Below are 16,014 nucleotides of genomic sequence, written 5' to 3'. Positions count from 1 at the left end.
CGGGTAGGGTCAGGCCGACAAATAGGACCCTCTGTTCCCCTAAGGACAGAGTCTCCCACAACAATCACCCTTCTTTCGTTCTTGGTGGAGGCAGTCCTGATGCGTGGAGTCGACCTCCTCGCCCTAGGAATCCTCCTGGGAACACTTTCTACCTCTTCCTCAGTTGCTGTTGATCTCTCATTCTCCAGGGCCTCAAACCTGTTTTGTAAGGGCACCTGGGAAGGTGGGGTCGGAAGAGGAGGGCATCGCCTGCGATGTCGAGCAGGGACCTGTCTCCATTCCTCCTCAACTCCCAGATCCCCTCCCTCTGCCCGACGGCGACAGGGCAGGGTGTCCACCCCCATTTGGGGTGTCTCACCCCGGTACCTCTCCTTGAGGCCCTGCAGGGAGTTACTCCACCAGTCTATCTCCCGCTCACACTCCCTAATGGCCCTCAACCTCTCTACCTCCTCCTTGAGCTCCGCCACCATGTGGATCAGGTCATCCACTTGCTCACACCTCACACACACAGCGTCTCTGCCTCCTGCCGATGGCAGCAGCAGGCTCTGACACTCCCTGCATCCCGTGACCTGATCCGCTGCATTCTTTAGCGGGTACTCGGTCTGGGTGTGTACCGACCTCCTGCAGAGCGCTCGGTGCCTGGTGGAGACCATTATCACCTAGCTAACGGCTGTCGTTAACAGGTGTTCATGTGGGCGGGGGTAGCTCTCCGCCCTTCCTGCTCGCCCTGCCTGAGCGAACTGCCGCGCTAACTGCCGCGCTAACTGCCGCGCCACTCCCTTCTGACGCGCCACTCCCTTCTGACGCGCCACGCCCTGTTTGCCCGTCCTGGTCGCCGCGCTCCTGGTTGCTCACGCTCCCTAGGGGCAGCTTTTGAAAGGCCGGGGAGGGGGCGCTGCTGGCTCCGCCTTCACCTCGTCAGCCTCCCTCACGAGGGCTGCCGGCTCCTGGCGGCTCCCTGAAGTAGGCTCGATGCTGGAAAGTTAGCCCTGCCTGGCCCGATCCCCCGCTCCGCTGCAGAACGCGTCTGCCCCGGAGCCGATCGCCTCGGCAAATGGCTCGAGGATGGCCTGTATCAGTCAAACTGTGTGAACAAGTGGTGACTGCCTGCTCCCAATGTCGCTTACGGCTTAACAAGGACCATCCGAGTAAGGCACCTCCCTTGCACATTCGGGACAGGAAAACATTGTGGCACTCCTGGCAGATTGATTACATCGGCCCATTGCGATCATCAGGAGGGAAGAAGTATGTTCTAGTAGGAGTAGAGGTAATATCTGGTCTCACTATGGCTACTGCTTTTGCATCAGCTACTGGGGAAAACACAGTCAGTACACTCCCCCTACCTGAAGAAATTCAAAGTGATAATGGTTCACATTTTACAGCTGCAGTGGTACAGGACTGGGCCAGAGAGGAAGGGATCCGATGGGTATTCCACACCCCCTATTATCCTCAAGCAAATGGTATTATAGAACGCACTAATGGATTGGTCAAGCGTTTCGCAAATACTCACGAATCTGGATGGCATTTGCGGTTACATGACGCCATCTATCAAATAAATAATAGATGGAGTGGAGATGGCTGCCCCAAAATGAAAGCCTTCTGTGCATCTTCTACCACCATCACTCCAAAGCACTACACTGAAACAGAAAAGCATCATACCAAAATGGAAAAGCACACTGTAGGATTTTCTCCTGGACAGCCTGTGCTGGTAAAAATGCCTCAGATTGGAATAGTACCCATGACACTAACTACTCCCAAAAATCCCTATGCATGGGAAGCTAAAGATTGTTCAGGAAAAACACACCGGATCAGCACCCGGTGGATATCACCTTCTTTCTGACCCTGCCGGTTGAATACAACCGAGCATGCTTTTCTTTCTTTTTATGTTTACAGGAACCCTGAGCGAACAGCATATGGACAGCTGGAAGATGATGAATCAACAGTTTGGATTAATAATACTTTGCTCCGCCCTGACCTTGATGCAATCACTTCTGGTTTACAGCCAAGGAGAACCAGGCTGGCTGTGGTCCCAAGCCTATGTTAAATACACTGGTATTTTGGGAACGCAAGCCTTAAAGGAAAAATTAAACTTAGCTACCGTGGTTATGCATGGAACTGAGGTGTTTTCGAGACACGAGTGGGGCTGGGATGAGAGATGGCTTCCGCTTCTTAAGGGGAGAACAGGAGAAGAAATCCGAGTGGGGTGTAGAATGGTTAATGGCTCAACTCACGAGAAAGCCACATTAATAACAATATCTGGAAACCAACTGACTACAAAGTCCTGTGCTACAGATGAGTGGGATTGTTGGTATAATTTTACCCTGATAGAACCCACTATTGTAACTTGTATATGGCAACAACACTGCTCAGGCTCAGGCCTGTCTCAGTCACGGTGTACAGGACTACTATTTAGATTCAAAATAGATGTGGTTGAACGTGAACCAACTACACCACCTGACCTAACACCATACATTACATTTGATATACTGCAGTATGGAAGTAGAAATATACCCAGTGACACCATAACACCTTATGATGATCCTTGGAATCATGCATTATCACGATACAGCGCAATCATTGGAACACCTCAGAACAAAAGGAGCCTAAATTTATCTACCTTAGTTTTACAGGGAAAGAAAATATTTTCAAAAGATGAATGGAGTTGGAATGATTCTCTAAGAATGGCTGAACTTTAAGCCATGTCTGGACAAACAATACAAATTGGTTGCCAAATAACTAAAATAACTGAACCAAATTTTGATTGCTGGTACAATTTTACTTTCACCAAACCTATAATTGTGTACTGTCTTTGGGGCTACAGAGGCACAGAATTACTATTTGAATTCATGGTCAAAGGATATGAAGCCTCTGGCCCTGCAGATATTTGAAAACGAACCGACTCAGCCTCCCATTGGTCTAACCCCTTCCATCTTCAACACAGGTCCTTACATAATTAAAAATGTGGGACAACAACAAATTGTCTTTAACCCTAGCTGGTCCCTAAAAAAGGGCCACAGGATGCAACTGGGTTATTAGGGACAGGATTAGGTATATTAAATAGCATTGATGCTGAGGTCTTAATGAGTAGAGTAACTGCTACTACAGATGACCTAAGGAAATTGGAACAACCAATAAAATCATCTTTATTGGCTTTAGGAGCAAATCAATGGCTTCTATCAGATATTTTACCCCATTGGGAACAAATTGAGGAAAATGATCATCAATTAATTATAAATGCCCTTGGAAAAGCCCAAGGCAATACCTCCCTTGCCTTGAGCTGTATCCAAGTGCAGTTATGGATACAATCTGTAGCAGCAGCTATTATTAGAGAGGGAGAAGGAGGAACTTTGCCCACTGAAATTCGAAAATTGATTTGGGATAATGCTTCAGAATTTGAAAAAGAATTTCAAGCTTGGTGGCAATTAGTCAACTTTACCCATTAAAATGATCAAATTGTTGCCTTTATACTTACTATAAGTAATGCCACCATATACAATGTATATCCAATCATTGCATTAGGACTCAATCATAATGGAACTATACTTTATCCTAAAGAGCGTAAAGTATGGGCCCATCAAAAGGGAGGAAAGTGGCAAACAATTGATGTAAATGCATGCATTGTGCGTGAACAAAAAGGTTTCATCTGTGAAAGTAACACGCTAGAATCTCAAGACATTTGTCTTGACACTGAGCAAAATATTTGCCACTTTGAGATACATCTTAATGAAACCCTTAAAACTGTACTTATATATATTGGGAAAGGTTGTGTTTGTATGAGAACTCATTGTGATTCCATAGTCGTAGATGATACAGTGGTAGATACCAATAATCACTCTAATGTTTGTGTTTGCAATTTTACCAAAATTCTAGGATGTGATTTTAAATACTCAGCTCCTGTCACTTCTTATCAACTTATTGCATCTAATTATATTCTGCTTCATGAACTGCTGCCTACTCCTATTGGAATGAACCTCATCTTGGTGAAGAAATTGCTGGTACATGAGGACCTGAAGCAGCTGATGACACAAGTCCAAGAAAATGGACAAAAGACTCTGATTACTGTCCACCATGATGCACGAGAAATACATCGAGTGATGGAAAGAGTGAAGAGAGATGAGAGACACCGTTGGTGGGACACTTTGTTTGGATGGTCGCCAGCTGCCAAGGGAATCTTCAACAAGATGCTTCACCCTGTTATCATTCTGCTAATACTCACTGTATTATGTTTTATACTGACAATTAGTTTGTAGGCTAACCTCCGGTTTATGATGAAACGTTTAGCATCCCTACACAATGTACATACACTCGATAAACCTCATTCCGAGGATGTATGTGATATCCCTGACATAATTCAACTGTCGTGAAGCTTGAGTGACTATAGTCACGGGGTGGATTATGTGGTGTAAATACCTGAAGTAACTAGGAAAATAAAACTAACATTCACACTTTTAAGGAAAAGGTACAGCATTGAAGAGGCTTTCAGGGTAGGGCATAACTGCATTCCCTAGGCTCCCAACCTTAGATGCTATCGCGCTGGGGAAACTTGGTGTGCTAGCTCTAAGGAACACCACGGAACGTGGAGTGGAGTGGAGACACCACGGCTAGGCTCTGTAATCAGGTGGGACCTCGATTGTTCTTGTGCACAAAGCTGCACTTTTTGCCACCCTAAGCCAAAGACCTGTCATGTTTTGACAAATGCTGTACCCTAGTGTTCTTTTTGCTCATTATAATATCATTATAATACCAAAACACACCTCCATCCCAAAAGCTACCCGCCTCCAAGGTGCGACCACCCCTCACTGAGCATGCGCTCTGAATTTCTTGGAGCCTATTACTTTAAACGGAGACGGGAAAACTTTACACCAATCATAACTAAGATATGCTTGACTAGAGCCACTCAAGCTCCACCTAAAAGATAGAAAATAATATAAATTGGCCCAAGAGAGAGGGGATGTTAGGGAAGATACCACCGTCAGGGGAGATACCATCCCGAGGACATACAGCATCCTTAGGACCTCCTGACTCCTGGGATCAGTCGACGGGCTGAGCCTCTCTTCCCCCCCCATTGGGACGCCTTTGGGTGAGATCTGAATATTTGCTTATAAATCTCTATATAGAGTCTTCGATCCTTTTAACGCGTTTATTTCTAGGCTGTGCACCCATAACACCTATAACACCTATAACATCTGCAACACCTATAACACCTGTCACATCTGTAACACCTATAACGCCTGTGTATTTCATACATACTAACTTGCTTTTGCAGACAGTCACTATCGCCGGCAATCCAAAAGAACCTGATTATCTGTTGCTGTAATAAACCATACTTGATTGCATTGTGATAGCTCTCATTAATGCGACTAGGGTGAGGGTGGTTATCCGTGATAGTTCAGTGTTCTGAATCTAACCAGACCCCCAGACGGTTAATGCATTGTTGGTGAATGTCTGAACGGAACCCCCGGGTGGTTAATACGTTTTTGGTGAATGTCTGAGTGGACCCCCAGGCGGTTATTACGTTTTTGGTGAATGTCCGAACGGACCCCCAGTTTTGGTGAATGTCCGACTGGTTCAGTACTCTGAATCCAAACGGGCCCGTGACGGTTAATCAGCTACACCCCTTTAACGCGACACCACCCACAATTTCCTTTCACAGGAGTTAAATGCTAACACCGCACCTTTAACTGCTGCGGTCCCAAACATAGCAGAAATAGTGACATTAATACAAGGCGCTGCCCATCCTTGGATGGCTGCTTTGGATGTTAAAGATATGTTTTTTATGATTCCTCTCCTTGAGCAGGACAAAGCTCAGTTTGCTTTCACCTGGAAAGGAATCCAATATACTTTTAATAGGCTTCCACAAGGATACAAGCATTCTCCCACGATTGCCCACAATACTTTGGCTAAAATTCTAGCAGAAATTCCTATTCCACCGGACAACACAGTATATCAGTATATAGATGATATCCTGATAGGGGGAAAGGATCAGGAAAGCGTAAAAGGCACAATGGAAAATATCCGGAAGACACTGACTGATTTAGGATTGGAAATCCCTGACTCAAAGTGCCAAGGGCCTGCTCAGGAAGTTAAATTCCTAGGAGTATGGTGGGTTAATGGAGCTGCCTCTATTCCTCAGGACACGCTGGAAAAAATAGAACATGGACAAAGACCTTCTAGTGTAAAGGAATTACAACAAGTATCGGGTGCTTTAAGTTACTGGCGTAAACATATTCCAGGTTTTGCTATCATTGCGCGTCCTCTCTATAACTTGCTTAGGAAAGGAAAATCATGGGAGTGGACTGAACAGCATACTAATGCAATAGAATTATTAATAAAGGAATTGAGGTTGTTCCAACAGCTTGGTCCCATACACCCTACTGACCCTATCCATGTGGAATGGGGGTTCAGTGAACATGGCTCTCATTGTAACTTATGGCAAAGGGGGCCAGAGGGACCCGAGAGACCACTAGAATTCAGCTCCCACTCTTTCAGTGATACTGAAAGAAGATATTCGGATCTGGAGAAGGGATTATTGTCTTTAGTGCGAGCAGTGAAACAGACAGAGCAATTAAGGAGAAAACAGAATGTGATTGTCCGAGGACCTTTCCGTATCCTGGATGTAGTCCGTAAAGGAACAATACCACCTGCTGGCATTGCCCAGAAACCCACGGTTCGTAAATGGTATGCCTATTTAGAAGGTATTAATGAGATTATGCCAATCACTGAGGGTAATACTAAAATATCCAAACTACAAAAGGACATAGATAGTACCCTCCTGTTTCAGCTTCCACCGACCAAACCATCTCCAATCCAGGAAGCACCTACTCTAAAGGAAGACAGTGATCTTACAGGAGTGTGGTTTACAGATGCCTCGTCTCATAGGGAAAACAATAAGTGGAAATACAAGGCTGTGGCATTGGAAGTAGCCACAGGAGAGAAACTGATTGAAACCGGTGAAGGCAGTGCACAGGTAGGGGAACTCAGAGCAGTTTTATTAGCCGCACAACATGGTGCTACCCATATTTATACTGACTCATATGCTGTTTTTAAAGGAGCTACTGAGTGGATCGGTCACTGGGCAGTTAATGATTGGCAGGTAAATAGAGTTCCAGTCTGGCAAACTGAAAGTTGGAAACAACTGTTAGAGATAGGAAAACAGCAAACACTAAATATAGGATGGGTAAAAGGACATGATCAGTCGAACACTGTAGCTGCCCAATTCAATCAGCAGGTAGATAGCTTCACTTAGACACCACCCACAATTTCCTTTCACAGGAGCTGCCCTTTATCAGCCCTGAGAAGCCTTACAGACGCTGGGGAGGAGCTATGCTCTCAGCTCCCATAGCAGGAGGTGGCCCTGCCCATTCTCTTGTTTCACTTTTGCCTTAGTTCAGAGCCTCCACTGCTCCACAGCCCTGCAGTTCTCCTGCAGCACGATCAGAGGGAAGATGGCAGCCAAGAAGGAGCAGAAGTGTAACAATCCTAAATTTCAGTCTGACCTGGAAAGCCTGATGGGAAATATAGAAGTCTGCCGCAGTGTGGGCGTGGAGATCATCAACAACACCAAAAACGTGACACTGGAGGACTTCAGGTGTGCATCCCCTGCTCCCCTACTGCTTTCCGCCAGCCTCCCCTGAGGGATCTCCTTAAAATGCCTTGGGTGTTAGGAAAACAATGGGGGCAAGCTCAGTGCCTGGTGCCAGAGCTCTCTCCTGCAAGTTCCTCTAGCTCCTGCTGGACACCTCCTCTGTATACACCAGTTGCACTACTCAGATGCATGCGCTTTGAGAAAGCTTTTCCTTATTGTTATATATGGAGTGGGAACTCATGTCAAGATAATGTTTGATATTAATAAAGAAGGGGGAGATTTGAGAGTGTGGCCATGGGTGTTGGAAAGCCTGTTAAGTCATGGACTGTAAGGACTGTTAAGTCATGGAACTTAAAGGATTGTTTGTTACCTTTTCTGATTGTATAGGCATACTCGGGTTTAGTATGTAAAGCAATGTTCTGTATATTTAGAATGTTTGATGTTTGTGTGTGCGTGTTGGTGGAACGTAGACTCCCCGCATACCCAGCACTGTTTACTTGCCTTTTATACCTTTTATACCTTTTAGAAATATTTGCTTTATAAATATTACAAAATTCAGATTGAGTTGAGACTTCATTTATAACAAATTGGTGACCCTGACGTGATCTTCTTGGACTTTGGATCTGTGACAGGTAAAGGGAGGCACCCCACACAGTGGCCCTTGCCGATAGTGGTGCTGTAGTCCAACAAGATTTTGAACATAAGAGGCAAGTAAGGAACCAAGAGCTCTTATTTTGTGACCCATAATTCTGCACGGAAGACCTGAATGAAGATACCATTCAGTTGGGTGGAATTCGGTTGTGTGACTGTGTGTAGGGATGTAACTGAGATGGTAATTTAGTTCCGAAGCTAAGAATTCGTGGGTGGGTTAACCACTTGCAAGACACCTCTAAACACAGGCACAGCCAGGGATTCAGAACCTCTTTAAGGGTTCCAGGGATTCGGCCAGGGATTTTGAACCTCTTTGAGGATTCCACAGATTCGGAACCTCTTTGAGGGTTCCAGGGATTTGGAACCTCTTTGAGGGAGAGTTCCAGGGTTTCAGAGCTTATTTGAAGCTTCCAGGAAGGGTCAGGTGAAAAGGGACCCATAACAGGAACTTGAAGTATATCAGGGCATAGCTACCCCTGTTGGATTCTAATTGTAGCGATTGAAATAATAGCTGGGAAATATACCTAGAGGATTGGTTATCTACTTTGATCAACCGAATATGATGTGTGTGATGCTGCTAGTGACAATTATCATACACCCTGTGGAACAATGAGTTGGGTGAAATATTCTGGATATGGGATTCCAACCATTGCTTAAAACTTTATAAATCTTGCAGAGAATATCATTTATAACATTATCCACCTTTGGAGGACTTCCTCACCTTAACCAGCTTGCCCGGATGACCTGAGGCCATCAGGATGAGCTCTCATCTCTTCCAGATTGGGGGAACCAGCAGAAAGCAGTACATATTTACGCTGTGCTACCACTGCCTTTTGCCACTCTCTTTTCCTATTCCCTTCCCATTAAGGCTTAGTTTGTGCACTTTGAGGTCTACTGAGGTTTTCAGAGAGGGCAGGGGCAGTTATTAACAGCATGGCCAAATGCTTTAACAATGTAAAGGTGTTAAGAAACAGAAGGGGGGTGCCATCAGGGGAATTTCTCCTGGGACAAGTGTGTATTCTGGAGTGACAAGGGAGAGGTATCAATAATGCTACAGTCTGGGGCAGAAGAGCAAAGGTCAGAGGTTCACAGGACCACAGACTGCTTGAGGTTGGCAGGGGCCTCTGGAATTCCTTTGGTCACTTACCCAGGACCATGTCTAGAGGGATTTTGAGTATCTCCAAAGACAGACAAAATATATAAAAAATTGATATCTCCACCACATCTCTGGGCAGCCTGTGTGAGTCCTCAGTCACCTTCATGGTAAAGACATTTCCCGACGTTCAGAGGGAACCTCCTGTGTTTTATTTTGTGCCCATTGCCTCTTGTTCTGTCCCTGGGCACCTCTGAAAAAAGTCTACTCTGTCTTCATTGCACACTCCCTGCAGGTATTTACATACATTGGCAAGATCCCCTTGAGCCTTTTGTCTTCTCCTTGGTAAATTGTCCCAGCCCCCTCAGCCTCTCCTCCCTTGCTGGTTTTGTGGCCCTCCATGGGACTCTCTCCAGCACATCCACGTCTCTTTTTGTTCTGGTCCTTCTCTTCCTGCAGGAGTTACTGCTTCAGTGGCAACATCCAGATCGTTCCCCCCTTTGAAATCGGCCCACAGTCCGTAGGAAGATGCATTTTTGCAAAGACGTCATACAGCCTGCGTGGGAGTGTGGGTGTCCTGGTCTGCAAGGCCAGCTCTTTCTCACTGGCCATCATGTTCTCCAACCCCTTCGACTACGCCCTTTACAGCATCGAGTTCGCTCTGGAGCTCTTCAAAACAGAGAACCACATGGTAAGACTCCATGAAGTCTTCTCCCGTATGATGGAAAGAAAAGCTTACGGCAGTTCCACACTCTTCCAGAGAGCTACACTAGCGTCAGACCATGAAACCCTGGAGGTCTCCTTGGGGAATATTCGTGTCAGAGCCAGGATGTCCAACACTGCAAAAGCGATCCTGAAAGTCCAGGTAGACGATATAGATCCCCCACCCTATTCCAAAGACATGTGAGTGAAGACACCTTTGCTGTCAAAAGCTTCCCTCGTGAGATTTTCATCAAGGATGAAGGTAGAGATCTCACTGTGCTGCCTCTTTGGTGATCACAGGTGGTGGTTGATGATAAATCTGGTGGGCGATGGCACCACCAGCAGCCTGGTTGCTCTTAACTGTCCTACAGCTTCAATGACTTTGCCAATAAGCTAACAGCAGCTTGTAGAGTGCTATCTCACGCTTATGGGTGATAACTAATAAACAATGCTCCAACCCTTGTACGCTGCATATGTTCTCCTTGCAGAGATGCTTAGCGTGTAGATAAGGATGCCTAGAGAGCATCACAGCAAGATGCACTGATACCCCCCTGCCACCATGCCCTCCCTCTGCTCTGCCCCGTGCTTTTTTCCTAGCTCAGGCAGCCATCCCAGCTCTGTTTGGGATGTCTGGGGACAGCCTAAAAGCTGACGGACAGCAGCTGCGGTTCTGTTGCTCAGCCCGTGCCAGGAGGAGTGACCCTTGTCAGCAGGGGACATCTATTTGTGCCACCCCTGCAGCCCCTAGGCACCATTTCAACTTTGCCCCTTGCACTGTAGGGAAATGCCTGCACAAAATCACCTCTGGCATGTCTCATCCTCCCACTCCCCACCACTCTGCCCGTGGGTGGAGGCGCACGCTGATCTCCAGTGCTTCCTTCCCAGAAGTCAGGCACCACAGGGCGAGAGGGGCTGGCTTTTGCAAAATGATGCTTCCAGGCCAATGTGTAAATAAATACACACTGGAGGACGAAGTGTCAGGTGGAGCCTGCGGCAGTGGAGCTCAGGCTAACAGAAAGCACGTCATGGTTTCCTGGAAGGGGGCCTTGGTTTTGTGCTTCAGCCGAGCTCCTCCCCTCTGCTTTCCCAGCACCCTGCTCCACCACCCCTCCCTGAGCCAGCAGCCACTGGGACAAAAGAGGGACTTCGGCTTGGCTTCCCTTCCCTCACCCTTTCCCTCCCTTCTTTAAATCTCACATGGTCACTAGCTGTGACATCAGAAAACAAACACAAAATGAAACAAAACAAAAAAAAACAACAAACAAAAAAGAATTCCTCCTCAGAAAAAGCAAGCAAGCAAACAAAAAAACAAACAAACAAACAAACAAACAAAAAAAAGCAAAAAAAAGCCCACGCAGGAGCAGGGGTGTTGGGGGGTGCTGCTGTCTGTGGGCGACCCATGTTAGAACAGAACTTAAAGATCAGGTTGGAAGGACAGCATTCCAGAGGAGGGACCTCCTGTTGGGGCAGGGGCAGGAAGTGAGTGTGGAGGAGTGGTGGAGACGAAGCGTTACGGACTGACTGCAGCCCCCATTCCCTCATCCCTGTGCACTGTTTGGGGGGAGGAGGCAGAATGAGATGGATGACTGGGGAAAGTGTTTGTTGTTTGCTTTTAGTTCCCACTGCTCTCCACTGTCATTCATTCGCAATAAATCACAGCAATCTTAGCCAAGCTGCATCTGTTTTGCCCATGCGAGTAACTGGTGGGAGATCACCCCATTCTTAGCTTAACCCGTGAGTTTTTCAGTGCTTCAGAGAGGTTTTTCCCTTTGTCAAGGTGAAGCCTGTTCCCACCTGCAAGGAGCAGAGTGAAAAGCCACCATGTGGCTTCTGGTAGCCTGTTGACATGATGTCCAGTGCCACCAGGGTGGCAGGACAGAAAGCCCCAGCCCAGCCTGAGCTTCCTGCAATGTGCAGCACAGCCCTACAGGTCAGCACAGCCTCTGGATCTGCGGTGGCTCCGTCTCTGTGAAGCCTGCAAGTGTGGCAGGGCTCTCCAGAAGAGCATCATCTCTGCCGGAGGTGCTGCAGTGGAGTATCTCCATCCCCACTGCGTGGGGCTGGTGGTACCATCCCTATTCTGCCTCCCACCGGTTGCCTGTGATCATCCCTGCTCTGCAGCCCCCATGTCCACCACTCCCTAAGTTCCCAAGCCTGTGGAGCCCCCGTGCCTCATGTCACCAGCACATTTCATCATCAAACCCCAATGGCATAAACAAAGGCAGGATAAGAACAGTGTCCCATCTCCAACAGCCAGGAAAGGGACAGGTCCCATCCCATGTCCTGCTTGGGGGCTTCTTCTCCAGGCTGGTAAGGACCCTGGCTGTCTGCTGGTGTTTTCTGGGTGCTGAGGGTGCAGGTGAGGGGCTGCCCCAGCTACCCCACATTTCTATTCCCCACATGAGCTGTGCCCCCAGGTCACCCCAGCTTTGACCATCGGTATTCAGAGCAGCCAACGCCTACAGCAGGGAACCCATCCCCACCTCGTCTTCCTCACCACACTCCTTCCCAGCACAGACATAGAATTGGAGACCTTCTGTGTCCAAACACCTTGGGGTGCAGGAGCAGGGGCTCTCTGGAGCCCCTTTTTGTCTTTGGAGAGGGGAATTCACCAGTTTCAAATGTTTTGAGGTCAGACGCACCCAGGTGCCCAGGAGAGAAGCCGGGACCATCAGCAGACATCAAACAATCATGGGCCCAGTACTGGTCCCCTGGGGGACTCCTGATCTGGGTTTTGACTCCCTTATCAACCAGTTTCCCACCTGCCAAACTATCTTCTCCCTTTGTCCACACAACCACAGCTTGCCTTGAAGAACACTACAGCACACAGCCTTGAATCATCAAAGCCTTGAATCATCACAGCCTTGAAACATCATACGATGGGTGAGCAATTGGCTAACGGGCAGGGCCCAAAGGGTTATGGTAAATGGGGCTGCGTCAGGCTGGCGGGCGGTCACCAGTGGGGTCCCTCAAGGCTCCATTTTAGGGCCGGTACTTTTCAATATTTTTATAAACGATCTGGATGTAGGAATAGAAGGTATTTTGAGCAAGTTTGCTGATGACACCAAACTTGGAGGAGTTGTGGACTCGAATGAGGGTGGAAAGGCCTTGCAGAGGGATCTGGATAGGTTGGAGAGCTGGGCGATCACCAACCGCATGAAGTTCAATAAGAGCAAGTGCCGGGTCCTGCACCTGGGACGGGGAAACCCTGGCTGCACGTACAGACTGGGCGATGAGACGCTGGAGAGCAGCCTAGAAGAGAGGGATCTGGGGGTCGTGGTAGACAGCAAGTTGAATATGAGCCGGCAGTGTGCCCTGGCAGCCAGGAGGGCCAACCGTGTCCTGGGGTGCATCAAGCACGGCATCGCTAGTAGGTCAAGGGAGGTGATTGTCCCGCTCTACTCTGCGCTGGTGCGGCCTCACCTTGAGTACTGTGTGCAGTTCTGGGCACCACAGTAGAAAAAGGACATGAAACTGTTGGAGAGTGTCCAGAGGAGGGCTACGAAGATGGTGAAAGGCCTGGAGGGGAAGACGTCCGAGGAACGGCTGAGGGCAATGGGCCTGTTCAGCCTGGAGAAGAGGAGGCTGAGGGGAGAATTCATCGCAGTCTACAACTTCCTCGTAAGGGGGTGTCGAGAGGCAGGAGACCTTTTCTCCATTAACACCAGTGACAGGACCGTGGGAACGGGGTTAAGCTGAGGCAGGGGATATTTAGGTTTGACATCAGGAGGGGGTTCTTCACAGAGAGGGTGGTTGCACACTGGAACAGGCTCCCCAGGGAAGTGGTCACTGCACCGAGCCTGTCTGAATTTAAGAAGAGATTGGACTGTGCACTTAGTCACATGGTCTGAACTTTTGGGTAGACCTGTGCGGTGTCAAGAGTTGGACTTGATGATCCTTAAGGGTCCCTTTCAACTCAGGATATTTTATGATTCTATGATTCTATGATTCTATGAATGAAGCCTTATCACTGCCGACCATGGTGATGGGCCAGAATGCTTCACCCTTGGTAAGTCACTGCTGGAGACCCTAGCAGACCCAGGACAGCTGACCCAAAGTGGCCAAAGGGGTATTCCATACCAAAGTCATGCTAAACAATTAATATGGGGGGCTGGCTGGGGTGGGGGGAGCAGGTGCTCAGGGATAGGCTGGGCATCGGTCAGCGGGTGGTGAGCAATTGCATTGGGCATTGCTTGTTTTGTACACATTATTAGTAGTAGTACTATTATTGTTATTATTATCATTATCATTATTTTCCTGTCATAATAAAGTGTCTTTATCTCAACCCACAGGCTTCATTGTCTCATTTCTCTCCCCCATTCCGGAGACAGAGGGTGAGTGAAAGGCTGTGTGGTGCTTAGCTGCTGGCCAGTTTAAACCACACCTCCAGTTCACCCTTCACATTTATCAGAGGGGGCACACTTTTTTTTTCTTTTTTTTCTGAGCAATGTACCTATAGAAACCCTTCTTGCTATTTTTTGCACCCCTTGCCGAGCTCAGTTCTATCTGTACCTTTCCTGATCCCATCCCTGCACATCCAGACAGCATTCCTGGACTCTTCCCAGGCCATGTGTCCCTGCTTCCACTGCCTTTGCATCTCCTTCTTGCACCTCACTTTGACCAGCAGGTCCTTGCTCAGCCATGCCTGTTTCCTGCCTTCCCTGCTTGATTTCTTCCAGATGGGGAGTTCTTTTGCTTTAAGACAAGCATCCTTAAAAATTTGCAGGCTCTGATCATTTCCTCCATCCCAGGGGATCTCATCCACTGGTTCTTTAACAGACGGAATTTCTCTCTTCTAAAGTTGAGGGTCCTGGCTTTGCTCTTTGCCAGGCCCAAGATCAGAAATTCAACCAGGGCATGGTCATTGCAGCCCAGACTGCCTCCAGGCTTAACCTCTTTAATGAGTTTTTCATTGGTGAGCACCAGGTCCAGTAACACTTCTCTGGTTGGTTTCTGTAGTAACTTGTTATGTTAAATGGTAAAGAAGCTTGGTAGGCCCTAAACCCCCTTGTGTTACGTCTTGTCCTCAGGTATCACAGGGGCTGGGGGCGGCCGGCTGGGCTGGACCCAGTTCAGCACTGAGTCCAGTCACATTCAATATATTGAATTATCATGAGCACAGATAGCATGGCACACCTTCAGGCTAGTAGATTAATGACTGCCATAGTTTACTGAAGCAACAGGAGTACAGATTCTTTTGGATTCCTGGTGATAAGTAGGCTGTATGCCAAGCACATGCAGATACCAAGAATATGACCAATGCAACCTACTACATACAAGTTAACTTATGAAACAACTCTATAGACAATGTTAGGTTTCCTGGGGAAGCACTCATTATACGCAAGGGTTTGAATCTCACTCAGTAGGCATCCCTGCTGGGGGGGAAGAGAGGTTGAACTTGTTGACTGATGCCAGAAGCCAGTGATGTCCTTCTAACTTGATGGTATTTTCCCTAACATTTTTTTTTTTCTCTCGAGCCATTTCTATACTATTTTCCTACCTTTAGGTGGAGCATGAGTGACTCTGGTCAAATGTGCCCTTGTATAAATCCGTATAAACTTAGAAATTGGTATAAATTTATAAATTGGTATTATTTTTTTTCATGTTTTCTCTAAGCCTAGGCTTAGAGAAATCCAGAGCGCATGCTCAGTGGTCGCACTCTGGAGGTGGGTAGCCTTTGGAGTGGAGGTGTGTTTTGACATTATAACAAGAGTATAACGAGCAAAGCTCACCCAGAGGACACGATTTGGTTATCAGCCCACCAATTCCATGGTATCACCAGGTTTCCTATCACTGCAGTGATAGCACAGAGCCTGCACACGGTGTGTCTTGGTTTCAGTTAGAACAGAATTAATTTTCTTCCTAGTAGCTGGTGGAATGCTGTGTTTTGGCTTAGGATGAGAAGAGTGCTGATAAAACCCCGATGTTTTAATTGTTGCAGAGCAGTGCTTATACCAAGCCAAGGACATCTCAGCCTTTTGCT

General features: G+C 47.5%; 1 pseudogene; it reads left to right on the top strand.

The window, feature by feature from the left end:
- The first annotated feature begins 1,054 nt into the window (after nt 1–1,054).
- On the top strand, nt 1,055–4,250 carry LOC137846078 (uncharacterized; annotated as a pseudogene).
- Nucleotides 4,251–16,014: the final 11,764 nt, after the last annotated feature.

This window comes from Anas acuta, chromosome 30, assembly GCF_963932015.1.
Source record: "Anas acuta chromosome 30, bAnaAcu1.1, whole genome shotgun sequence".
Classification (NCBI taxonomy): domain Eukaryota; kingdom Metazoa; phylum Chordata; class Aves; order Anseriformes; family Anatidae; genus Anas; species Anas acuta.
This window is presented reverse-complemented; position numbering and strand designations above follow the sequence as displayed.